This window comes from Silurus aristotelis (assembly GCF_946808225.1).
Source record: "Silurus aristotelis genome assembly, chromosome: 29".
In the NCBI taxonomy this organism is placed as follows: Eukaryota; Metazoa; Chordata; class Actinopteri; order Siluriformes; family Siluridae; genus Silurus; species Silurus aristotelis.
Genome location: NC_139602.1, coordinates 2,220,446 through 2,247,756, shown reverse-complemented (window position 1 = coordinate 2,247,756; position 27,311 = coordinate 2,220,446). Strand labels below are relative to the sequence as shown.

Sequence of the window (27,311 nt, the reverse complement as noted above, 5' to 3'; positions counted from 1 at the left end):
TTATTCTCTCTTTCCTGCCTAATAATTCCTTTCTTTGTTCCTTTGTTCCATCCATCCATCTTTCATTTCTTTCTTATCATTCTTGCCTTTGTTGCTTCCTAACATTTCTCCATCCCATCCATCCATCTATCCAATGGAACCAATCCAACCTATTCATCCATCTTGCCTTTCTTCCTTTCATACTTCTTTCTTTCTTTCTTTTCATTATCATACCTTTTTTTTTTCCTTCCCACTATTTCTCCATCTTCCATTTCTTCCTTCTACATTTTCTTCATGACCATTTTCCCCCTGGTTTCTTCCTACCATTTCTCCATCCTTCATTCCTTCCATCCCTCTGTCCATCCATCCATCCTTACTTCCTACCATTCTTCCTTCTTTCCTTTCTACCTACCTACCAGTTCTTTCTCCTTTCTTTTCTTCATCCATTCATCCTTTCCCTCCTTCCTAACAGTTCTTCCTCGCTACTGAATCTGAGTCACATGAATCACAGCTACAGCAGTGACTCTGAACAGTGAAGGCGACTCGTCGCGGCCGTTTGAAATCTTTCCGTTTGTTTTGTTGTGCTTTCTTTCGCAGCTTCACCTCCCACATGCCCAAACCCAGTGTTCTCGTTTTCTTAAAGGTCAGAAGAGATTACAAGGTCAGGGACAAGAAAATGGAAATTTTGAAAAGAAAAAAAAAAACGAAAAAAAAACAAGAGCTGACATTTGTTCCCTGTAAACTTTTTGCCCCCTACAGGTATTTTTTTTAGGCCCAGTGTACGTCAAGAAATTCCTCAAAGACTAATCGAAGCTTCATTAAACCAGTCGAGCATCACGACATTACATTCATAAACAATCGTTTAAACCCTGCTGAAGCTGCGTCTCGGCAGGACGAGCGCCAGTGCTGACTCAAACCAGAGAGAGAGAGAGAGAGAGAGAGAGAGAGAGAGAGAGAGAGAGAGAGAGAGAGAGAGTGATCTTAGATCAATGACAGAGACCCAGCAGTGACTCCGCTAAGTGTGTGTGTGTGTGTGTGTGTGTGTGTGTGTGTGTGTGTGTGTGTGTGTGTGTGTTTGTAGAAAGTGACGAACAGTTGTGTTTCTGTCGTCGCTGCAGGTCAGAAGCGAGCAACTTGCCCAGAAATCGTCTCTGTACTAAAAAACACCAAACCATAATACACACCAGGACAACTAGAGAACGAGAGAAAGAGAGATATAGAGACAGATAGAGAGATAGAGAGATAGAGACATACAGCACTAGCAGACATAATAAATAAACAGATAGACAGATACAGAGTTGGATAGACAAAAAGATGGGCACAACATTGAGAAATGAAGGAAAGAAAGAAAGAAAGAAAGAAAGAAAGAAAGAAAGAAAGAAAGAAAGAAAGAAAGAAAGAAAGAAAGAAAGAAAGAAAGATATATATATATATACACAGACAGACAGACAGACAGACAGACAGACAGACAGACAGACATACAGACAGACAGACAGACAGACAGATAGATAGATAGATAGATAGATAGATAGATAGATAGATAGATAGATAGATAGATAGATAGATAGATAGATAGATAGGGTAGACAATCGGACATACAAGCGGACAGTACTAACAGACATGCTAAAGTAACAGATTGTTGAGAGTGTCAGACAGATGGGTAGAAGAAAGAAAGAAAGAAAGAAAGAAAGAAAGAAAGAAAGAAAGAAAGAAAGAAAGAAAGAAAGAAAGAAAGAAAGAAAGAAACAAACAAACAAAAAATACAAAGCAAGAAACAAAGACAAAAACCAATAGAAAGTTGCACAGACAGACAGACAGACAGACAGACAGACAGACAGACAGACAGACAGACAGACAGACAGACAGACAGACAGACAGATAGATAGATAGATAGATAGATAGATAGATAGATAGATAGATAGATAAGACAAAAAAAAGAAAAAGAAATAAATGAACATGAACATGACATTTTACAGACAGACAGGCGGACAGACAGACAGACGGACGGACGGACAGACAGACAGACAGACAGACACAGACAGATGTTCATCTTCAGCACTTTCTCTCATATTCGCTTATTTACAGTTATTTATCAGATGTTGCACTGTTTTTGATCTGATGTCACTCAGTGGAAGTTTTTCGTGAGCATCATGCAGACCACTGCATCTATTTACATAAATATCACAGAGACAATGACAAAAGGAAGCGAGTGTAGGCAGTAAAGCGGCAAGAAGAAGAAAAGAGAAACTGGTTTGCTTAAATTTCTTTTTTCACATTTTACTGGGAAATTCCAGCTGTGGCCGCAGTAGCAGGTGATGATGTCAGGGTTTGGGGTTTATCACCATGGCACAGAGGTTTTAATGCTCCCTGATTCGCACCCGTGTGTGTGTGTGTGTGTTCCTCAGGCTCCGTCACGCCACCCATCAGCAGGTGATGATATCGCTGTATATCTCGCGCTTTTCCTGAGTGCTGAAAGAGCAAGCAGCTGAGCGTGCATGCGAAAGGAACGTCTTCTATCAGCTCAAACCACAGGCGATATTTCTTGCCTGACAACCGCAAGTGCGTAAGTGGGATCTCTGATCTACAGAGCTAATGGGTGACCTTATTCTGAAATGTCTGAGTCAGGTGGAGACCTTCCTGTCAAAGATCAGTGTAGACCATGATAACGCAATAAAGCCCAAGCTTCTAAACCATAAACTTCTTTTTGAACATCCAATTCCACACCTAGTCTCCTTTTTACTCGAATAATAAACTCCACTCTTCTGGGAAGATGTTCCACTACATTCCATGAGATTTTATTCAGCTACAAGGGTGTGAGAAAAGTCACGAAATGATGTAGGTGAGGAGGCCTGGGGTGTGTTCCAATTCATCCCAAAGACACTCAATAGGGTTTGAGCTCTATAGCAGGAAGATCTACCACTTTAACCCATGTAAAATATATCTTCATGGAGTTGGCAGATAGACGAATAGATGGGTACAGATTGGAGGAAGGAAGAAAGGAAAGAAAGAAAGAAAGAAAGAAAGAACAATAGGACAGTCAGTCAGACATACATAGAGATAGATTTTGGATGGATAGAACAGACAGTGGAAGATAGATAGATAGATAGATAGATAGATAGATAGATAGATAGATAGATAGATAGATAGATAGATAGATAGATAGATAGATAGATAGATAGATAGATAGATAGATAGAAAGATCAGTCACAGACAGATACAGTGTCAAATAGATGAATAGATGAAAGAAAGAAAGAAAGAAAGAAAGAAAGAAAGAAAGAAAGAAAGAAAGAAAGAAAGAAAGAAAGAAAGAAAGACAGTACTATTAAACAGACAGATAAATACATATAGAGTCTGATAGATACATTTATGATTAATGGAAAGAAAGAAGGAAAAAATCTGATGGATAAATGGATAGATGGATGGATGGAGAAAGAAAGACATACTGAATCGCTCCCTGAATCGTCTGGTCAACTTCATATTTTAACTGCAAAACTACAGATCAGAACAAAAACAAATAAAGTCGGAAAGGCCGAGACCATGTGACTGTTCTCAGCTCGTATACCAGTACTGTAGTAGATCATACAATAAATGAAACGGTATGCAGACAGACAGACAGACAGACAGACAGACAGACAGACAGACAGACAGACAGACAAATAGACAGCTAGACGGATGGATGAATAGATAGATAGATAGATCATTTAAGAAATAATACAGAGAAACAAACTCATATTAAGAGCCAGACAAAAGGATGGAAGGACGAGAAAAAAAGTAAGGGTATATCTATCTGTCTGTCTGTCTGTCTGTCTGTGTCTGTCTATCTGTCTGTCTGTCTGTCTGTCTGTCTGTCTGTCTGTCTATCATGCTACATGCATCCACCCATGTTCACTGACACAAACACAGTCCAAGATAGACAGCATGAAGACACAGACGGACAGACAGACAGATGAAGAGATGGACAGACACGCTGGGATGCAGAATGAATGTACCTCTATATCATCACACTGCTATTTTCTTTTCATTGTCATGTGAATTAAAGAAAAAAAACCCCAACCACAATCAATCAGAGCTGCATACCATATAGCGGCTCAACCTCTCAAAACGAAATACATCGTCTCGCACACATCACACACTCACACACACACACACACACACACACACACACACACACACACACACACACACACACACACACACAGGAGATAAGTCATCAGTACCAATGAAAAGCCTCAGTGTCTGCAATATGTTTTCATTTGCAAAGACCACTTCCTTCAGAAGCTTAACCAGACAGACAGGCAGACAGACAGATGTTGTGTTTACCTCTGAAAGTTACGCATGCACTTCTGGCTTCTTGGACAACTGAGACATTCCAGATGTGAGAGACAGAAAAAAAAACCAGTCCATGCTGCCCCCTTAATGAAGCTGAGCAGCAGAGTGCACACTAAAGCTCCTACGGAGAATGATGAAAAGACTGCTGGTGTCACAGTGTGTCATGCATGCGTGTGTTTAGTGTGTTTAGTGTGTGTGTGTGTGTGTGTGTGTGTGTGTGTGTGTGTGTGTGTGTGTGTGTGTGTGTGTGTGTGTGTGTGTGTGTGGAGGAAGGCAAGGAAGGTTAAAATCAGCATCGGGTGAATCATGACTTCCCACATTTGTAGGTCAGAAAGTGGCATGACTCATACACTGGTCTAACATGGTAACATACAGAACATGTGACACACACACACACACACACACACACACACACACACACACACACACACACACACACACACACATGCTTATCAGTTGCAGCTATCTTTTAAACCTAAGTGCATGAATCAGCTGCTCGGTGCAATGATGCAGAAAACAAAAACAAAAAACATCAAGCTGCTCCAGTGCAACCCTGGAGATCCTGAGGAGAGTTTCCTGAGGGTTCTCTGGTTTCCTCCCTGCTGTTTTAAAGCCCTAAAAAACATAATGGTGGAGTCCAAATTTATATAGAAATATATAAAAAAAGATGACTCATACAAGAAAGAAAGAAAGAAAGAAAGAAAGAAAGAAAGAAAGAAAGAAAGAAAGAAAGAAAGAAAGAAAGAAAGAAAGAAAGAAAGAAAGAGCAAAAATAATAGAAAAAAGAAAGAAAGAAGGATGGACAGGAAGAAAGAAGGAAGGAAGAAAACATAATGGTGGAGTCCAAATTGACCAAAGGGACATAGAGCCTTTTTTCCAAGCCTCTTGTGTCTGCAGATTCACACACACACACACACACACACACACACACACACACACACACACACACACACACACAACACACACACACACACACACACACACACACAAACACACACACACACAACACACACACACACACACACACACACACACACACACACACACACACACACACACACACACACACACCAGATTTTCACCACCAGATACTCATTCTAAGACCACACAGACGATAAATATCATTGTTTTAAATGCAGTCACAATACTAACTGATCAACTCTCTAAACAGCCGATTCAGACAGACAGACAGGCAGACAGACAGACAGACAGAAAGACAGACGGAATACCAGACACAAATACAAACAGATAGACAGACAAAAAAAACAGTGAGAGGGAAAGATAGAAAAAGCAAATATTTATTTGAACATATTCAAACTATTGTTCTCACAGTTCTCACTGCTGCACCTCTTAAACACTGTGGCCTAAAGGCTGAACATTCAGGAAGCGCTCTAATCGGGTCTTCAACCCACAGCAATCAACAAAGCTAATCCTTTTTTAGCCTTCCTAGCAAAAACCCACGCCCACACGTGCGCTCACACACCCACACACACATCAGCAACATTTTCTCTTTCATGAGAGGTTCAACCCAAGGACTTGTCTCTTTGACTAGGACAAAGAGACGAGCAGGGACTCGGGGAGTGTTTGAGTGCACACTTGCACTTGCAGGACTCTTGCTTGCCTTTTCCAACCGATATTTCGGGCATGCAGAACAATGCAACGCTGAGAGAAAGAAAAAAAGATTTTTTATTTTTTTTTTCCTGCGCAGACAACGCAAACCTCAAACCCTAGCACAGGAAACAGAAACTGATGGAAAATCTCCCCATAGGAAAGAAGTGACACATAAAACCGCCTACTACACTCCTACCTCAGTGTGCGTGTGTGTGTGAGTGTGTGTGAGTGCCAGCAAGATTGCATGCCATAAAATGAAAAGAATATGTCAAATCTAAATTAGCTGAAAGATTGACAACAACCATTTGATTAGCTTTTCCCAGTATCAATGAATTCTGAAATCTGATTGGTCGGAATGCATGGGCGCGTGGATCGATGGATCTGATGCACGGAACCTTATCGTTCCTATGGCAACCCCATGGATTTAATACTGTATGCTACATTGTGTTCCATATAAAAATAGACTCCTAGCATACGTATAGCAACAAGACCTAGCTCATTCGGGCAGTGCCGGCTATGATTTCGCGATATGACCCCCCCCTTTAGCTTGGTGCTGGAACAGGAGCCCACGGCAGCGCCACACCTTTGATGATCACTCGCTTATTAAACTGTACAGACTGTCTGGAATGCTGGAATGCGGTATGTGTTTCGAAAGCTTCGTTTGTAAAAAAAAAAAAAAAAAAAAAAAAAAAACAACACAAAAATACGTGTTTATCATGTCTGAAATACACTACGAGCACAAAGCTGCCTCTTTTGGGCCCCTGAGAAAGGCCCCTAACTCCATAGCCGCTCAGTTGTATGAGCGATATAAATGTAAGTCGCTCTGGCTAAAGGCGCCCGCCAAATGCTAGGCATGTAAAGTTGCTGTTTTAATAGAATACTGCTTTAGAAGGGGTGGAGCAGGACCCCGAGGCTACTCCCTCCCACCACAATGCTCCGCCCCCACACCATACAGATCACCATAAAAAATAAAAATAAAAAAAGGATAAACACATTTAATAATCATGAATACTGTATTTTGAACTTCAACAGAAAAACAGGTAAATAACTGAAATAGGTGAAGGCGAGAGGTGGTGGTCGGCCTCGCTGGCGCCCCCCCCAGATGGTTGTGCCCTAGGCGACTGCCTAGGTTGATGTCTAGGAACGGTGCTGGGTTTGAGGTCGAGCTCTATGGTAGGCCACACAGGATCTTCCACTCCAACCCATCGAAAGCACACACTATATTGCCACAAGTTTGCGGACACCTGGTTCTGGCATTCCACAATCAGTGCCCATATAATTCTGAGAAGATGTTCCACTCGATTTTTGGAGTTTTGTGCTCATCCAGATGCAAAGGTGTTAGTGAAGTCAGGAAGTCAGGGAGTAAGAAGGCCTGGGGTGCTGTTCCAATTCATCCCAAAGGCGTTCGGAGCTCTAGAGCAGGAGATCTTTCACTCCAACCCATGCAAAGCAAATCACCATAACATGTCTGGGTGGAAAAGACGGGTTCCCCAATACCCTCGGCCATATGTTTGGCCCGCTTGTGTTTTTTAATGTTATTAGCAAAGAGCGTTAATAGTCTGTTACTAACGAATGGATTTCAGGTAGAGGATTTCCTCCTGCATGTAACTCTATCGGATAGAAAGTCTAAAAGTGGGAGTCAGTGTGTTAGAGTGTGTGTATAGGAGTGTGTATGCATCTAATGCTTAGATTTAGGCTTTAACTAGACAAATTAATTATAAATTGAGCTGTTTGAGATTCACTATAAAAACACAAAAGCAGGTCGGTGTGTATACAGCGCAGGACTTGCAGGCTGACATGGCTATGGCGTGTTGGGACAAGAGGCCCGAGATGGCTGGCACTGCCCTGCTTTTGGTGAAAATCGCTGCAAACGTGCCAACGGGATTAACGCGCGAACATGTCACGCCCAGCACACGGCTTATTCCAGACGCTCCTGGTAGACGAGTCGAATCGCTCACGTGTCGAACCTGACGAGATTCCTGGAAATCTTTCCCATCCCTCGTACTACGAGACACAAACCTGTTCCAGCATGACAATGCCCCCGTGCAAAAATGCCAGCTCCATAAAGATCAGCTTTACGGCAAATTGGAAGATTAGACTAGTGCGATTTCTGACCGTCCAATCAAAGGGTGTGATATGATGTGCGCCTGCTCGACGGCCTGAAAAGGGCCCAAATCACAGTCTGATTGGTAACAGCTTCAAGCAACATAGATTTGTATATAACAAATCAGTGCTGTTAATTTCTGCTGTCCTTACGACAAAACGTTATGTGACGGCTGTAATCTGATTGGATGGAAACTCTAAGCTAAATTTAGCAGCAGCACATAATCTGTATAATCATTTTTGCGAAAGACGTGTCTGATTTCATAATTATACTCTCTCCTGTTGCTGAGTAACCTCTAAATTACATTAGATTCGATTCGGCTTTATTGTCGTTGTGCAGAGTACAAGTACAGAGCCGATGTAGAGCAGCCAATTAGTTCTGGAGCAACCAGTTTGGCTTCAGAAGCCATGTAATTATCTCAACCGAAGGGTCACGTGATGTCAAGGTAATTACAAATGTTCGCATTGTGAAGAATAAAGGAAAGATTTCAGGTTAAATCTATGATCAACAAAAAGAAACAAATAGAGTTTCCGATCAGACTCTGGGGTACGGGTCGGAGGGACAGGGGAATATCTGCTTCAGGGTACTATACCTAGAAAAATCTAGAAAATCCACAGCTCAGGCTGAAGGAATCGAGATCATTATTATCCAGATATTCCACAAAGCAATGAGACGCTGTATAAAATACTGAGCAGAGTGAGAGTTTTATCCGTATTATTATTATTATGATCATGATGAATCCGTTTCTTCCAATACCCTCGCAAAATTAATACGTGTACTAATACGTCATTTTCACCCCCACCATGTCCCCACTGTAAACACATCTGTGAGCTCCTCCTCCGCTGCATCTCCTTTCGTGACTCACAGCAAGTCTGATCGCAATCGTGGTTTGAAATCTGCTTGAAATTCATCGCGGCCCGACGTCTCGATCGCATCAAAGGTCACGGGCAAAGGTCGCGTTGAAGATTTCCAACGCAAACATTTTTCCCCCACCACCCAAAACTCGAAAATGATGCCATTATTATCATTAAATAAGCGAATGTAGAAAACCGTAAAACAAACACGCTTTTATTTTGCACACGAATGTGTGTGTATGTGTGTGTGTGTGCCCTGAGTGCACACAATTGCCAATTAAAAGGTTACAATTTCAACCTGCGCAACCGAGAAACACTGTGGGTTTGGGGTTTAGCATGCGCGCACACACACACATACACACACACACACACACAAGAGCTGTGCATGAGTCATAACCAGAGGAGAGAACCCTCTCTGTCAAACACACACACAGAGTGTATATATAGATATATAAATGCATAATGGAATTATTTAGATAAGCGTAACCTTAGCGAGTACCTCAGGCGTGTAGGAGGTCTCGGCCCACTGCTAGATTTGTTGTGGTGTATGTTTCCTGTGCAGTGGGGAACGTTCGGGACGAAAGCAATGGAGATGGCCTTATTTCTATATCTGGGTTATGCAAATGTAAGACCCAGTTCATGTTCATGGCACATAAAATTCCTTACTGAAGGTGACACACACACACACACACACACACACACACACACACACACACACACACACACACACACTTTTACACTTGACAAGATTTAGGTATCAATATAATGTCAGTGATATTAGGTGAATGAGAACAGTTGATTCTTAAAGCAATGAAAATAAAGTCAGCATCAGTTTTTGGGGGGATTTTTTGTGTGTTTGGTTGTTTTTTGGGGGGATTTTTGTGAGTTGAATGTTGTCTTTCTCCTGGCGGATCCTTTTCTTTAACAAGTAAATGCCTGAAGAAAGAATTCTATCTAAATACATTTTAAAAAATATATTATGTTAATGGAATAACAGGAAATAATAATATATAGGAAATATACACACACACACACACACACACACACACACACACACACACACTATACAGAGAAAAGTTTTTGGACGCCTGGCCATAAGATTGGCTCCTTTTTGAACATCCCATCCCACAATCAGTCCCCGTTTGCAACATGTTCCACTAGATATTAGAACTGATGTAGGTGAGGTAAGGAGGCCTGGGGTGTTGTTCCAATTCATCCCAAATAAGGTGTTTGAGCTCTAAAGATCTTCAGGAGATCTTCTAATGCAGGAGAACCTCTCTAACCTGTGGAAAGCAGATCTTTAGATGCACAGAGGCAGATCTTTAGATGCACAGAAATTTCGTGCTAGCGTGAGCGTGTTTCCCAGGATTCCCAGGTTTCCTCACCTCACCTTCATTGGGACCTAACGCCCTCGTGTCTCCAAAAATACTTTGGGCCGCACCGTGCAATTCAGGATTGAACACTGAGCGAGATTAATCTACAGCAGTGATTTTTTTTAAGTCGAATCGCGGATTCCTGTTTAGTCATCTGAAAAAAATGAATCGTGATCCATCGGTGACTCACCGGTGAAAAACAACGTGCTACCTCCATTTTTATTTAATTAGTCACCGCTGAGAGTGAGTCTCCGGTGTGTGTGTGTGTGTGTGTGTGTGTGTGTGTGTGAATTGGTTAAACATATTTTGGACTTTCCCTGCACTGCCTGTGTAAGGTTATTACTTGATAGTTTAGCTTATTAAAGTGTGTGTTTGTGTGTGTGTGTGTGTGTGTGTGTGTGTGTGTGTGTGTGTGTGTGTGTGCGGGGGTTGGGGTCAGCCCACAGTGTGATCAGCATGGCAGGACGTCTTGTTATATATATATATTTATATTTATTTATTTATTTTTGGTGAACGCCTTCCGCTGCTGTTTGTAGCCAGGTGATGCAGCAGTTTGGTGGTTTTGAGACACAACATCTGGAACATCTGGTCCGTCCTGGTCTTCACCCGCCTCCACTATCTACGGGAGTCCACATGCCATTCTGCATCGCTCAGCGTTTCGACCGCGTTGTTCTGTTACAAGAATACAGTTCGCTAACAAAAAAATCCAGCTCACTGTTTAGCATCCAGCTCACTATCAAGAATTCAACTCACTGACTAGCATCCAGCTCACTATTTAGCATCCATCCAGCTGACTATCCGAAATCCAGTGCACTATCTAGCGTCTAAATCACTATCCAGCATCCAGCTTGGTATCTTGCATGAGCTGCTATCTTCCAGCTTACTATCAAGCATTCACCTTCCTATCAAGAATCCAGCTCACTATTTAGCATCCAGCTCACTATTTAGAATCAAGCTCACTATTTAGCATCCAGCTCACTATCCAAAATCCAGCTCACTATTCAGCATCCAGCTCACTATCCAAAATCCAGCTCACTATTTAGCATCTGGTTCACTATTCAGCATCCAGCTCACTATTTAGCATCCAGCTCACTATTAAGCATCCAGCTCACTATTTAGAATCCAGCTCACTATTCAGCATCCAGCTCACATTCTAAAATCCAGCTTACTATTAAAAATCCAGCTCACTATTTAGCATCTGGATCACTATTTGTGATCACTCAGCAGATACAAACAGTTGTTCTCTCACTGCATCCTTATTATTCTTTCGCTTCTCGAGTAAATAAGACAAAAGAAGCCTATAACTTGAGGAAACTCCTGGAAGATGTCTACAAGGTACTGATAGCGGGGATTCCTTCCCTTGATCTTAAATTCACACACCTCTCACACCAACTCTATGTGTAATTATATATACATACTTATACACACAAATACAATATGCATATCCCCCCCCCCCCCCCCCCCCCGAATGCGTTTCATGTACCATGTCCTGTGTGGACGTCCCCATGACTTGACTGTTACCATAGAAACGGTTCGAACATGAACGCGGGCGCTGTACAGACCTGTGGTTTGCTACGTTTTAAAAATAGCGCTGCTAGGAAATCGCTAGTGAAGAGAACATGAGGGCTTAATCGGCAGTCTAAACATTCGCTCAGTGTGTGTGTGTGTGTGTGTGTGTGTGTGTGTGTGTGTGTGTGTGTGTCCATCACTGGCAGCAGCAGCCAGTGCCGGTTTTGAGGGCGTCCCCCCGAGGTCAGCCTCCCGCAGGCCGCAAATTATTCCCTGCAGCTAAACTCAGACGGACCGGCCGAGGTCTCAGTCCGCACGTGTGCACTCGTTTGTTTGTGGACGAAGCGGCTCGTGTGTGAAAGTTCCCGACTTGAGTCTAATCCAACAAATTAGACCAGGACCATACACTGGTTGGAGAAAAGTATTGGGACACTTTTCCAGAAATATGTGCTTCTTCTCCCAAAACTGTTACCACAAATAAACTTTGGCACACAATCGTATTAAGCGTCTTTGGATGAAAATCGTGAAAATCCTTCTTGAACTAGGAGACCCAAACCTGCTCCAGCTCCACGATGCTGATGTGCACAAAGCCAGCTGCAGCTGGTAAACGAATGAGCACCAATCTCCACAAAACCTAGTGGAACATCTTCCCAAAAGCGTGAAGATCATTATAAGAGCATACCAAGCTTATCGTCAGGTGTCCACGAACTTTTGTGGACCCTTTCATTCAGAAGAAGCTGTTCAAGATTCTGTGTGGATCCACAATGATTTTGAATTTGAGCTGCTTCAGGAAGTCAGATTTCTGCATGGGACCCCAGAACAGACCTGGAGGAATCGTTCAGGTATGGTGTGTGAAGAAACTCTTAAACGTAAAGAAAACCTTGAAAGACTCTTGAAGATGGTTATGGATTCCTTGATTTGAGAAAAAAAAAATGTCTAAAACCCATTTAAAGACGAAGAAAACCCTTAACTATCTGAGGAACCTTAGAGGAACCGAGTCGCAATGCCATGAGGTAAGATAATGGCATGACGTAAAAAAGCATGGCAGAGGTTTTTGTGCATCCTCTCATTATTGCACTGGAACATTTCCGGGTGGAGCTGAAGGTTCTAGGATGCATGTTCAGGTTAAAGACGATGCCAAATTTAGATGCGAAGCGTCATATTATCTGGAATGATTCTGCTCAAGGGGTGTGATTACGAGAGGGACGAGAGGGAGACGTGGTCATTCAGGGTAAGTGGAAACCTCGGACAAACACTTTAATGAAAAAAAAGAGGAAAGAAATAAAAGGAACAGATGGTGAAAAATGGAAATGTAACAGTACAGAAATGGAAAAGTTTTCAACTTTCTAAAAAAGTTTTACTTTTTTGGGGATTTTTTCTTAAGGCTTGTACACTCATCTTTTTGTTCACCCCTTTACCACTCGGATTAAACCGATAACCATCTTCCTTTTCAGAAAACGTTCCACACTGATGCCACTTACACATTCTTAAACACTAAAACTTAAAAAAAAAAAGAGGAAAAAAGGGAAATCTGTACTGACTATGAAGAACCTCTGGGTTCTCCCCTTCAGAAAGCTGGAACCCTGTGTTTTCTAAACCTTCCAGCAAGTTTTATATATAAAATAAATAAATAAATATATAAGAGTTCATGTAGAACCATCCAGAGTCTCTGAGGAAACCAGTAAAGATTCTACAGAGACTCAAATATGTGGTGCATGAAGATGAGTGGAAGTTCTTGATTGGCCTGCTTTCTTTCTTTCTTTCTTTCTTTCTTTCTTTCTTTCTTTCTTTCTTTCTTTCTTTCTTTCTTTCTTTCTTTCTATCTGCTTTTACCTTCTTTCTTTCTTTCTTTCTTTCTTTCTTTCTTTCTTTCTTTCTTTCTTTCTTTCTTTCTTTCTTTCTATCTGCTTTTACCTTCTTTCTTTCTTTCTTTCTTTCTTTCTTTCTTTCTTTCTTTCTTTCTTTCTTTCTTTCTTTCTATCTGCTTTTACCTTCTTTCTTTCTTTCTTTCTTTCTTTCTTTCTTTCTTTCTTTCTTTCTTTCTTTCTTTCTTTCTTTCTTTCTTTCTTTCTTTCTTTCTTTCCCTATCTATTTTATCTATCTCTGTATCTGTCTATCTGCCAGCTCCATGAAGATCTGCTTTATGTGGGTTGGACATGGTGGAAGATTTCTAGTGGCCTGCTATGGAACACACCCCAGACCTCCTCATCTCCCGTACCTCAGTCCCTGACTTCACTCACATCCTGGTACCTAAATGATCACAAAATATCCACAAAATCTAGTGGAACAGGAGTGAAGGTTAATTATACCAGCAAAATGGGAACTAAATGTGGAAAGAGACGTGCAAGAAACTACAGGTATCCGAGTCATCTCACACACACACACACACACACACACACACACACACACACACACTCACACACACGCACACACACACGCACACACACACACACACACACACACACACACACACACACACTATTCAGCGTCTCGTGCTCATACCTTCACAATCCGATGCCTCACGGAACATTTTCGAATCTGATCAGCTCTTAATTATCGCTCCCGCTCTTGATGATTCCTAATGTGGGAATTTGCATCCCTGTTATAACGCGGCGCCGGATGACGAGAGATCCACATCAGCCGCGTCGATGTAACTGATGATTCAGGATTGTGTAACGTCAGGAAACGTCAGCAGAATCAATCCGGCTCTCAATACCATCATTATGACACCACGGCTATGGAAACCATCAATCTTACAGAGAAACCCAGTAGAACAGAGCGCTGCATCTCAAACAGGAATCTCAAGAAACCCACTGAACACAATTCTCCTTACATTGGAGGCGCAGCTCCATCATCTTCATCATCATCTCTAGCAGAAGCATCGTTTTCCTGGGGATTTGAAACGAAGGCAAGTTGTATGTTGCATGAAAACGCTTAAGTATCGTACTGTTTTCTACCAGCTTTTGTTTGAAAAGTCCGTCTAGTCGACGCCTCACAGCCAAATCCATTTAGTTTGTCAGCCGTTGTGGAGCGAATAATAAAAAAATAAAAAAATAGAAAGCTATTAAATCCACAAGGATATATTCGAGCTTGTGCAGTGTGCTATGGATGCGGCTTGCGAGGTCTGACTAGTGCGCTCTCAGACTGTCCAATCAGATGACCGAAAAATGCTGATGACCGCTACATGACCTCAGAGTCGCCAAATCACATTTTTTTACAGCAACAGCTTCAGGAAACATGGAGTTTTGGCTGAAGCAGGTTTTTGACTCGAAAAGCCCAAGGGCAGAGGTATACCTTCGGTAAAACTTTCTTTCGGCTTCTCCTGTTAGGGGGCGCCACAGCGGATCCTCCACATGTTTGATTTGGCACATGTTTTTATGCTGGATGCCCTTCCTAACGCAACCCTCCCCATTTATCCGGGCTTGGGACCGGCACTGAGAGCGGCTGGTTCCCTGACCGGGGATCGAACCCGGGCCGCAGCGGTGAGAGCGCCGCATCCTAACCACCAGACCACCAGGGACCCTAGAGGGATACCATCGGTGAAATTTGATTGGATGGAGATTCGAACCTAAACTTGCATTCACTATGAAACAAAGAGAATGGACTATTAGGCATCGTGCTGTACATATTCATGGACAAAAATCTATTAAAACGTAAGTCAGTGATTCAGATTTTTAGACCGATGTTTAGACTAGCAAAGGCATTGATCTCTCTCTCTCTCTCTCTCTCTCTCTCTCTCTCTATACACACACACACATATATACACATACATACGAAGCCACTTTGGCTTAAAGGGGTGAAAGTGAAAGAGCTACACAGGAAGTACAGACTCATCTGCCACTTTTTTTTTTATCAAGAGTCGATATGGTTAAGTCATGCACTTCCACTTCCTGTTCGATACCTTGACGTATCCTGTATGTAGTAGTCTTAGTTTCTGTATGTAGCAGTCTTATGTAAGGATCTTGCCCGGTTGTACCTCTGGTCTGGTGCGCGATCAGGCGAACTGATCCACTGGTGTCGTGAGCAACAAAAGCGTGTTTGCGCGTCCACGTGGCTCTGGAAGCAATGGCGTGAACTGGCACGACTAGCGTAACGTGTTACTCATCCTCCAACGGGCCGTGACAGGTGTTTTTCTGCGGCGCGTTATTATAAAAAAAATTTTTTTTTTTTTTTTTTCTTGCAATCTCTCCACCTGTCTGAAGTGCTTGAACAGTGAGTCATGCTGCACTTTCCCTGAATGAGTCTACGAAGAATCGGAAGGTCACCCGAGGAGAGAGCTGTGACGAATAAGCCGTGTCTCAGCAGCACCTGCGTACGCCCAAGCAGACCATCATCATTGTCTGTTCCTGCAAATTCATACGTTTGAGCACAAAATCTCCCAAAATCTAGTGGAACATCTTCCATAACTGGAACCGATATGGACATATGGACAGATATGGTCCTCCCTCCCAATAAAATGTATTAGAAATAAAAAGTTATTGGAGTTTTCACGGGGGGGAGTGGTGGCTCCAGCGGTTAAGGCGCTGGGTTGCCGATCGGAAGGTCTGGGGTTCAAGCCCCGGTATCGCCAAGCTGCCACTCTTGGGCCCTTGAGCAAGGCCCTTAACCCTCTATGCTCTGGGGGTCCCTTACGAGGGAAATATCAAGGTCCGTGACGTCGGAGTGACGTGGGGCCGCCTTCCCGTGGGCTCACCACCTGCAGGAGGGACTGTAAGGGACGGTGCTGTGAGGATTGGGCAGCAGTCGAAGGCGGGGGCCTGCTTAGACTGCTGCCCACGCGACCCGAATTACGGATAAGCGGGAGAAAATGAATGAATGAATGAATGAATGGAGTTTTCACTTGTTTAAAAGTAAATTGAAAAATTCCTGCATGAAAGGCTTAAAAAAAAAAAATAAATAATTATGAATTTAGTCAATAAAGATTTTTAAAATAATGTATTGCATTAAAATTCGATTTAAATGTAATTATACGGAAAAAATTTGTAATACATTTTTCTATATTTTAATTTGGAATTTTTATAAGAATTACAATAATCATTATTAAATCAAATACATGGCCCTTGAATTCTACTTTTTTTTTATTTAAAATTATTCGCATGATTAATTATTTTGTATTATAATTACTAAAGAAAAAAAAACATCACAGATTTTCCATTTTCTTTTCAATTATCATATCATAAGTGTTTTATTATTATGAATATTATCAATATTATATAAAAAATGGTCATTCTATATAAGCCATTAATTAATGGATTATATAAATTCTTATAGTTACATTTATATCGCATTTAATTAGTAACTGAATTATAAATATTATATGAAAAAATGTCAAAAGGTTATTATATGAAATGTTTATAACAGTTTATGGATTTTCTTTTAGCTTTTATTATTATATGATTTATAGTAATTATTATTATTTCTATATAAAATAAAAAGAAAATATTATTATTATTATTATTATTATTATTATTATTATTATTATTATTATTATTATTATTATTATTATTATATGCGTTAGCCTTTTTTTTTTTTTTTTTTATTGATCACTTCTTGGTTGCCAAACACAGCTTTTTAACTTTTTTTTTAACAATTTTATTCACACAGCTAGTTGTGTTGTATATCGAGGGTGCGGGCTGGAGAGAGGAAGTGTGTAGGAAAGTAGAGATTAAGGGGGAATATACTCCTTTAGGGTATGGGATCGTGTGTATAGTGTGTGTGGAACGCAGAGGCTTTAGCGTCATTAGACCACAACACACACACACACACACAGACACACACACAGACACACACACAGACACACACACAGACACACACTAACACACCCACAGTGCGCTCAAGCAGAAATGAGCACGCTCATTAATGCATGAGTATGCATGGAAAAATGTATATATACACACACACACACACACACACACACACACACACACACACACACACACACACACACACACACACACTTGTTCTAATAGAAAATCCACAGAAAGCTCCAAGAAAGCATTATTTACAAGATTATACAAATATGTAAAGATCTTCAGACAAAGTCTTTCACCCACCCCCTCTCTTTCACACACACACACACACACACCCACACACACACACACACACACACACACACACACACACACACACACACACACACAATGTGCTCATTACAATGCCAAATCAAAGGCACATCTCAAATGCTGGCCTCGTGCTCTGACTCATCGTTTTGCAGCGGATGCTAGAGATGACTCAGAGAATGTTCCAGAACCGCAAGCTCAGTATTCACAACCGTAGCGCATGAATGATTGTCCCGGCGACGCGACTCCGCATCCTGCAGCGTTACAGAGACGCCGATACGTTTTCAGTTTCCACTTTCTTCATTAACCCACTTCTCGTCGCACGTGTGGACTCGAGGGACAGAACCTGAGGAGCTGAAGATGAGGAGCGCGGTGTGGTAATTACAATCTCATAAAAAAAATTATAAAAAAAAGATGAGGAAGGACCACCGGAAGAAGAGGAACAACAAGGACCGGAGTCAAATCATGATGATGATGATGATGCACAATGACCAGAAGTAGTCGATAAAGAAGAACAAGAAGAACAGGAAGAACAACAACCACCAGAAGAACAACATGATGATGACAAAGATGAACAACCTCCTGAAAAAAAGCGCAAGAAGAGAAACAAGAAAAAGAACAACAACTACCAAAAGATGATGATGGAGACCAAAAAGAAGATAAAGAGCACCAGTCAGCATAAGGAAAAAGATGAACAACCACCAGAACGGAGATGATGAAGGACTACAAGAAAAAGAAAGAGGCACAATCCCCATGAGAAAAAAATACACCAAAAGATTTTTTTCCTCTTCTTTGCGGAAGAGGAGGAATGGAGGGATGGAGGAAGGGATGGAGTGCAGCACATACAGTATGATGTCTAGCCAGGCGTTCTACCCAGACGCGCCGGGGAGCTCTTAGAGAACGCATTCATTGAAATGTGAGATGCTGATACACAGGTCGTAATGCTGAGAGAGAGAGAGAGAGAGAGAGAGAGAGAGAGAGAGAGAGAGAGAGAGAGAGAGAGAGTGAAAGAGAGCGCAATCAACCTCTTGTACTGCAATTTTTTTTATTTATGCATGGCTGGGGGGGATTTGAAGGGCTGTTGGAGTCACAATTCTCTAAGCTTAAAATCAAGTCACAAATAGATCAGAAAGCAACTCAAATCGGGTCACAAATTGTTAAATCATTTACAAATTGTTTAGAAATCACTCACAAGCTGAGTCACAATTCACACACAAATTGATTCACATCATTCTCAGGAATGGCTCACGATTCGAGTCAAAAATCGCTCACAAATTGCATCACAAATCGCTCACAAATTGCTCAAACATCGAGTCAAAAATCACTCAAAAATCGCTCATAAATTGATCAAAAATCTGTCACAAATTGAGTCACGATTCACACACAAATTGATTCACCTAGTTCTCAGAAATGGCTCACGATTCAAGTCAAAAATCGCTCACAAATTGCATCACAAATTGCTCATAAATTGCTAAAAAATCGCTCACAATTGAGTCACAATTCACTCACAAATGAATTCACCTAGTTCTCAGAAATGGCTCATAAATCGAATCACAAATCGCTCACAAATTGCTCATAAGTTGCTCAATAATCACTCATAAATTTATCAAAAATCGCTCACAAATCACTCATAAATTGCTCATAAGCTGCTTAAAAATCGCTCACAAATTGCTCAAAAATCGCTCACAAATTGAGTCACAAGTCAGTCACAAATTGATTCACATAGTTCTTAGAAATGGCTCATTAATCACAAATTGTTAATAAATTGCTCAAAAATCGAGTCAAAAATCGCTCATAAATTGCTCAACAATCTTTATTTGTTTGTTTATAACACAATATAGAGGGGATTTTTCTTTTTAGTTCTTTTTTTTTATAGATAAAATTACACTAAAAAAAATGACAAACTTATTTAGTTTATTCATAAATTACACCCTATTAAAGAGATTTCATTTATTTATATACACCTACGGTTATTAATTTATTTATTTAATAACGCTCTCAAAAAATATTTGTATTTTATATAGTAGATTTCTTTATTTCGATTTTGTCCGCTAAATTAAATTCGATCTATTTTTGTTAATTCTTAGTTTATTTATTATTTAAGTTTATTTTTGCATTTAACATTTACATTTATTTCTACATTTAACTTTATGTGCTTTGTTTATTTATTTCCTGGTGCCTTTTTTTTGTTGTTTTTTCCAAAACTGAGGTATTTCTGTATGTAAGATGATAAACAATTTTTTTAGTCTTATATCAAATGGGGGAAGAATTTTTGAAGCTTTTTTTTTTTTTTTCTTCTCTGGAACGAGTCCCTGGATGTTAAAATGTTCAAAACATCTCTTTTTCTTTTTTTTTTCATTTAAGAAACCTCCAGAGAGTTCAAAAGTCAAGTGCATTCAGAAGAATCTATGAGACCATGAGAATCCGAGTCTGGTGAAACGTCCGGCTCGTAATTCTCCAAAACTCATTGCTCACAAGTTTCTCCACAGTGTAAAACATGGTGAAAATGACGAGACGTTTTTTTTCCCCCTCTCCCTGATGAAAAACAAACTCCATATAGAGAACGCACGTGCAAACAAAAATGACTCAAACGTTCGGGTTGATTCGCTACAGTACGGAAAATTCTGCACCCGCCCTCGGTAACATTTGATGAAAAAAAAAGGAGAAAAGGAAAAAAAAAACAAAAAAAACCCTGAGAAATAAAAAGAGGATTGTGCAAAGGAGGAAGTGTGGGCTGCAGCTCAGCCTCGGTGTGTTTCCATGAGAGTGATGATAAATAAAAATTTAAAATTTAAAAAGGCCTGCCAAAAAGAAAAAAGGTGAATCTATTTTTACCCTAATTTTGCAATTAAAAAAAATTAATGAATAAAAATTAAGTTGTATGGAGTCAATGCAAAAAAAACAAACAAAAAAAACCAACAACTTTGAAATGTAAAAAATTCTTAATTTTACATTTACATTAGCCAGAAAAGCGACTTAAGGCTGAGCGGTTAAGGGTTAAGGGCCTCGCTCAAGGGCCCAGTTTAGTGTGGCTTGGTGGTGCTGGGATTTGAACTTGTGACCCTCAAGCATAACGAACTGCAACACTGAAGGGACTACGTAGATTTCTGGCAGGTAAGATTCATATCAGAATCATAAATATATATAGATATTATATTATACAGTAAAACCCCGTTGTACGAGCAACCTATAGTACGAGCAAACGGAGATACGAGCGACCTCGCTCGCAAAATATTACCGCAATTCACGAGGAAATTTCGAAGGCACGAGCAAACCCACGCTGCCGGTTCAGGTTTTCGGTGAAGGGTCGCATCAGTCGCTTAGTTGATGACGTATCACTCGGTCCCTCTCGTTGTTCAGTGAAGCAAAAACTTAACTTTTTTTAGTTTTATATTTTTATTTCACTAGAAATCTTATAAAATGTCTCCCAAGAAAATCAGTGATGGTGCTGTGAAAACGAAAGTAAATAGAATTACCATGGAAACCGAGAAGGTTACGAGCATGGTGTGTGTCTCACACTCGCAATCAACCACTTCCACATGAGTAAGTGTTAAATTATGGTTACATTACGGTAATTTACCGTAAAATACTTTTTAATGCAGAAATAAGCGATCGAATGAGATCTCGGAACGGATTAAATCGCTTTTACATTCATTCCTATGGTGAAAATCAGTTCGAACGTACGGGCAAATGGACCTACGAGAAATTTTCAAGAACGAATTATGCTCGTACAACGGGGTTTTACTGTATTATATCATACACACTCGCCATCTCGATAGTTGGCGACTTTTTAATGGAATCGGACTAAGAGAAACTCGCGAAAGCCGCAAGTGGCTCGAAAGTTCGGGGGGTAACATTTCAAGTGTTTACTAATAAATGACACAAAAATGTGTGAAAAAAACGATTTTATTATTGTATTATTCATTTAAAGTCACAAAAAAAATATCTATATTAACGTAAGTAACGCAAAAGGAACCATCAACAGGAGAGAGTCAAAAACTCTCAAGGGTCATAGAACGTAACAAACGCGAGGATCGGGGTTGCACTGAGTGTGTGTGTGTGTGTGTGTGTGTGTGTGTGTGTGTGTGTGTGTGTGTATATATATATATATATTGACCCCATCGTAACTTGAATATATCGTAAGTTGAGACATCAGTACCCAAAGTCCCAGAGAATGGTGATCAGTATGGGGCAGTAAACTGCGATTTGGTAATCATTCGCGGTACATAATTGAGCAAAACAGCACCGTTTCACTACCGTAAGCGTAAAAAAGTGTGAATGCAGACAAAAACGCCGTTTTCAAACGTATACCGGATTAGTGTAGCGTTAGTATGTGGCTACGTTTGCCTGCCGCGCCAAACGTGAAATATTTGAACAATTTTGTCGTATCAGCATCGTCGCCGTAAGATCGAGAAACTGTAAATAAAACCATTGTAACCGGGGGACCATCTGTGTGTGTATATATAAATAATAAAATATCATGAAATTCTCCCTTCACTTGAACTAGGAGACCCAAACCGGCTCCAGAATGACTATTAACCCTTGTGCATTGGAGTGAAAGATCTTGAGTGGCCTCCTAAACAGCTCAAACCCTCTTAATTGGAACACAGCCCAGACCTCCTCACCTCAGCTTATCAACACCCGTGTGGCAGTGACTCCCCTAAATCTCCATTAAATCGAGTGGAGGTTTAATATGAGAGCAAACTGAGGCTAAATGTGGATTGGGATGGTCAAAAAAAAAGGTGTCCTTATGTTCTTCTGGTGGTTTGTTTCTTTGGGTCCCTCAGCAGCCTCTCTGATGATCACGTTCCGTCGTCCTCACCCCGTGGTGAAAGCGTTCCCATGACCGTTACTTCCGTTACCAAGACCTGCCACTAAAGACTCCTTCCATTAATAAATGTCTCCTTAGAGGAGAAAAAAAAAAACGCCCACCGCGTCCGAGCAACTAAACCCCCGAGCTTCTATTTCCAGAGCGTTCTCCTTCTCCAAGTCGAACGCTGACGTCACTCGTGCTTGAAAGCACACTTCTGCTTCTGTCCCCCTGTCCGTTGGTGCGATCTCACCAGCTCTAATTTCGTGTAACTGAAGGTGCACCAGGGAAAAAAAAAGAAGAAGAAAGAAACGTCTGACGCGTGAGCGTGTGGGACGGCGGGAAAAAGACGGGACGGGACGGATGATTTCGGGAGAACAAAAAAGGGCGAAAAATACAAGGCAGATGTGACGATACACAGGAATCGAACCCTGGTGGAACAAGGGATCACGATGAAAGCCGAGAAACGAAAGGATACGATTTGTCGCCCCGGAGTTTTTACGCCGCTATCCATCCGTGTGTTGCGTAAAATGTCTGCGAGAACGACGTTCACGTGGCGAAAGCGAATGTTTCCGAATGTGCCGTTTGTCCTCTTGGGGACCTCCATTCTTTTTTCTATCTTTTCGATTTATTTATTCAATCATGCCTTCTGTTTTTCGATCATTTCTTTCTTTATTTAAAAAGCAAAAAAACAAACAAACAAACAAACAGAAGACAACCTCTAACGTTTTAGACGCTCTACAGCGCTTTTGGTTCACCCCGTTACCTCGTCCTCCACCCCCCCTCCCCAAAATAGTTGGAACGTTCCACGACGTCACATCTGAGTTCGACAGGAAGTTGCAACAGTCGTCCAGATTTCCTGACATTGGCGATCACGTGCTGTCGTTCTTTTGGTTTTTAGTGCCGCAACGTTGCGGAGGGACGACGTCTGCGATGGCAGGATAAAAAGATGAAAGTGTGTTTTATTGATATATATATACAGTGGGTACGGAAAGTATTCAGACCCCCTTAAATTTTTCACTTTTTGTTATATTGCAGCCATTTGCTAAAATCATTTAAGTTCATTCTTCTTCCTCATGAATGTACACACAGCTCCCCATATTGACAGAAAAACACAGAATTGTTGACATTGTTGCAGATTTATTAAAAAAGAAAAACTAAAATATCACATGGTCCTAAGTATTCAGATCCTTTGCTGTGACACTCATATATTTAACTCAGGTCCTCTCCATTTCTTCTGATCATCCTTGAGATGGTTCTACACCTTCATTTGAGTCCAGAAATGTTTGATTATACTGATTGGACTTGATTAGGAAAGCCACACACCTGTTTATATAAGACCTTACAGATCACAATGCATGTCAGAGCAAATGAGAATCATTAAGGTCAAAGGAACTGCCTGAAGAGCTCAGAGACAGAATTGTGGCAAGGCACAGATCTGGCCAAGGTTCCAAAAAATTTTTTGCTGCACTTAAGGTTTCTAAGAGCACAGTGGCCTCCATAATCCTCAAATGGAAGACGTTTGGGACGACCAGAACCATTCCTAGAGCTGGCCGACCGGCCAAACTGAGCTATCGGGGGAGAAGAGCCTTGGTGAGAGAGGTAAAGAAGAACCCAAAGATCACTGTGGCTGAGCTCCAGAGATGCAGTCGGGAGATGGGAGAAAGTTGTAGAAAGTCAACCATCACTGCAGCCCTTCACCAGTGGGGCTTTATAGCAGAGTGGCCCGACGGAAGCCTCTCCTCAGTGCAGGACACATGAAAACCCGCATGGAGTTCTCCAAGATGGTGAGAAATAAGATTCTCTGGTCTGATGAGACCAAGATAGAACTTTTTGGCCTTAATTCTAAGCGGTATGTGTGGAGAAAACCAGGCACTGCTCATCACCTGTCCAGTACAGTCTCAACAATGAAGCATGGTGGTGGCAGCATCATGCTGTGGGGGTGTTTTTCAGCTGCAGGGACAGGACGACTGATTGCACTCAAGGGAAAGATGAATGTGGCCAAGCACAGGGATATCCTGGACGAAAACCTTCTCCAGAGTGCTTTGGACCTCAGACTGGGCTGAAGGTTTACCTTCCAACAAGACAATGACCCTAAGCACACAGTTAAAATAACGATGTAGTGGCTTCACAACAACTCTGTGACTGTTCTGGAATGGCCCAGCCAGAGCAATGACTTAAACCCAATTGAGCATCTCTGGAGAGACCTAAAAATAGCTGTCCACCAACGTTTACCGTCCAACCTGACAGAACTGGAGAGGATCTGCAAGGAGGAATGGCAGAGGATCCCTGAATCCAGGTGTGAAAAACTTGTTGCATCTTTCCCAAAAAGACTCCTGTCTGTATTAGATCAAAAGGGGGCTTCTACTAAATACTGAGCAAAGGGTCTGAATACTTAGGACCATGTGATATTTCAGTTTTTCTTTTTTAATAAATCTGCAACAGTGTCAAATATTCTGTGTTTTTCTGTCAATATAGGGTGCTATGTGTACATTCATGAGGAAAAGAAATGAACTTAAATGATTTTAGCAAATGGCTGCAAAATAAAAAAGAGTGAAAAATTTAAGGGGGTCTGAATACTTTCCGTACCCACTGTATATATAAAAAAAAAAGAAAAAAAGAAGTCAATCCTTTCAGGCGTCCTCAATCCTTTTCTGGGTCGATTTATAGATAGTATTACCCATTTAAAGGGTAAAAACGATTGTTTCCTTTGACCCATTGCCCCTGTCTCCCCCCCGTCCCCTGTTATTATGGAACGATCCAGGAGTGTTACACTTTCCCAGAGCTTTGCAGCTACAAAGATTGAAATGCCTAAAGGTCTGTTGGGATTAGTGTATCCGCTCGTACCTGTCAGGGGTGATCTAGACATGATGGTGTGTGTGTGTGTGTGTGTGTGTGTGTGTGTGTGTGTGTGTGTGTGTGTGTGTGTGCGCGTCCCGTCTCACGGCTTTCATTTTTTCTGGGCACAGACTCAAGACTGAACCACGTCAGCCGAATAGTTGGGTTTTGGGGGAGGGAGGGGTCACAGAGCAGTTCAACTGAAAATGGTGGTGGATTTTGTGTGTGTGTGTATGTGTGTGTGGGTATGCGCATGTATGAGACCTGTCACCCCATTCACAGTAAGGCTGGGTGTGTGTGTGTGTGTGTGTGTGTGTGTGTGTGTGTGTGTGTGTGTGTGTGGGTGGGTGGGTGTGTGTGTAGTCTTGATGGAATCATATGCCAAACAGGAACTGAGTGTTTAACGTCTCCTGTGCAGCGGACTTCCTGAAGCAGGAGGCCTCTGCCTCTGTGCGTTTGTCTGTGCATGCACACACACGCTAAGGTGTGTGTGTGTGTGTGTGTGTGGGTGTGTGTGTGCACGCAAAAATGCTGCCTCATACTTTAGCTCTCCACAAACCTCTCTCTGACCTTTTTTTTTTTTTGTTGTTTTTTTTTCTCGCAAACGCCTAAACACGTCCTGACACATACACGCGACTCTGCACGCAGGTGGAAAGCAAAAGACGTCGACGCGGACGTGTTTGCCGATCTGACATACTTCGGGTTTCGAAGTCAATGCGTAAACAACGGGACCCCCGAGATGTTACGCACCCTAATCGCTAGCGTGCATGACGCTGATTAGCTCTTCGTCGTGGCACCTGTTAGTGGGGGCGATTTATTAGGCATTTTTGTGTACGAATACTGAAGCAGACTCGATGTAAAATTAATGAGAACAAGAAGAATCGCTCGGTCCATCTAGATAGTGATATAGGTGAGGTGAGGAGGCCTGGGGTGCAGTTCCAATTCACTCCAAAGGTGTTAATATCAACAGTTTGCTACAATGGCTCAGGACCACAGGTTGCATTTAAGCCTCCATTACTGCACTGTAATAAATGGACATTCTGTGTTCCAGTCTGGTTCCTCTCAAGGTTGTTCCCTCATGGTCTCCTTGCCGTTTACCGCAGACTCTCCCTAATTAGCGACAAACTTACAATTATAAGGAAGGAACGATTCTCTTATAACCGATCTTCCACTCCAAGCTGTGCTAAGCATATCTTTATAGCGCTAGCCTGGTCCTCAAAGCGTCAAACTAGAAATTTGGGGTCTCCCAATTCAATCCGAGGACCTCCTATACATCGGTTGGTCCACATGACAAGAAGAGAAATGTCCCAGTACTTTTGACATTTATATATGGTCCAAAACGCTGTATTTAATTTCCTGAAACACTCGGTCAGATTCCTGCTGAGATTTTCGACACTGATCTCATCGCTATGACTTCATGCGCAGGATTAACGTACACCGATGTAAGGCTGCTATATTTGGGGCCGCGGTTGTCTTGGCGACGGAAACACTGAGGGTTTATTGATTTCTCCTGCGTGTGTGTGTTTATAAGGAGACGTCTGGTCGCTCAGTGTTTGAGGAGTAACGTGGTATGTTCCAATCGAAGGCTAATTACGTATTAAAGAAGGTGCATTTATCATTATTCCGTAAAGGGGGGGGGGGGGGATTTAACGGAATTCGGGAGGTTAATTGGTGCCATTTTGAAAACTTTAAAGAAGAATCCAGAGGCATCTTGGGGTTCTACCAGCTTCACTTGTATGCCACCTCTTGAAGATTTCAGACTCAACATTGGCATTCTACATCTGCTGTTTTTCATCATTGAACATTTAAATGCCTGGGCATGGAAGACTTGATGTTGAATCTATA

General features: G+C 41.5%; 1 protein-coding gene and 1 long non-coding RNA gene across 2 annotated transcripts in view; one reads left to right on the top strand and one right to left on the bottom strand.

The window, feature by feature from the left end:
• Positions 1-27,311, bottom strand: part of bach2b (BTB and CNC homology 1, basic leucine zipper transcription factor 2b) — a 90,677-nt gene that overhangs the window by 32,175 nt on the left and 31,191 nt on the right. The window lies entirely within an intron of this gene.
• LOC310722465 lies at positions 14,308-15,424 on the top strand. The gene is made up of 2 exons (XR_014532381.1): positions 14,308-14,905; positions 14,980-15,424. It is a non-coding gene; the product is annotated as an uncharacterized lncRNA (long non-coding RNA).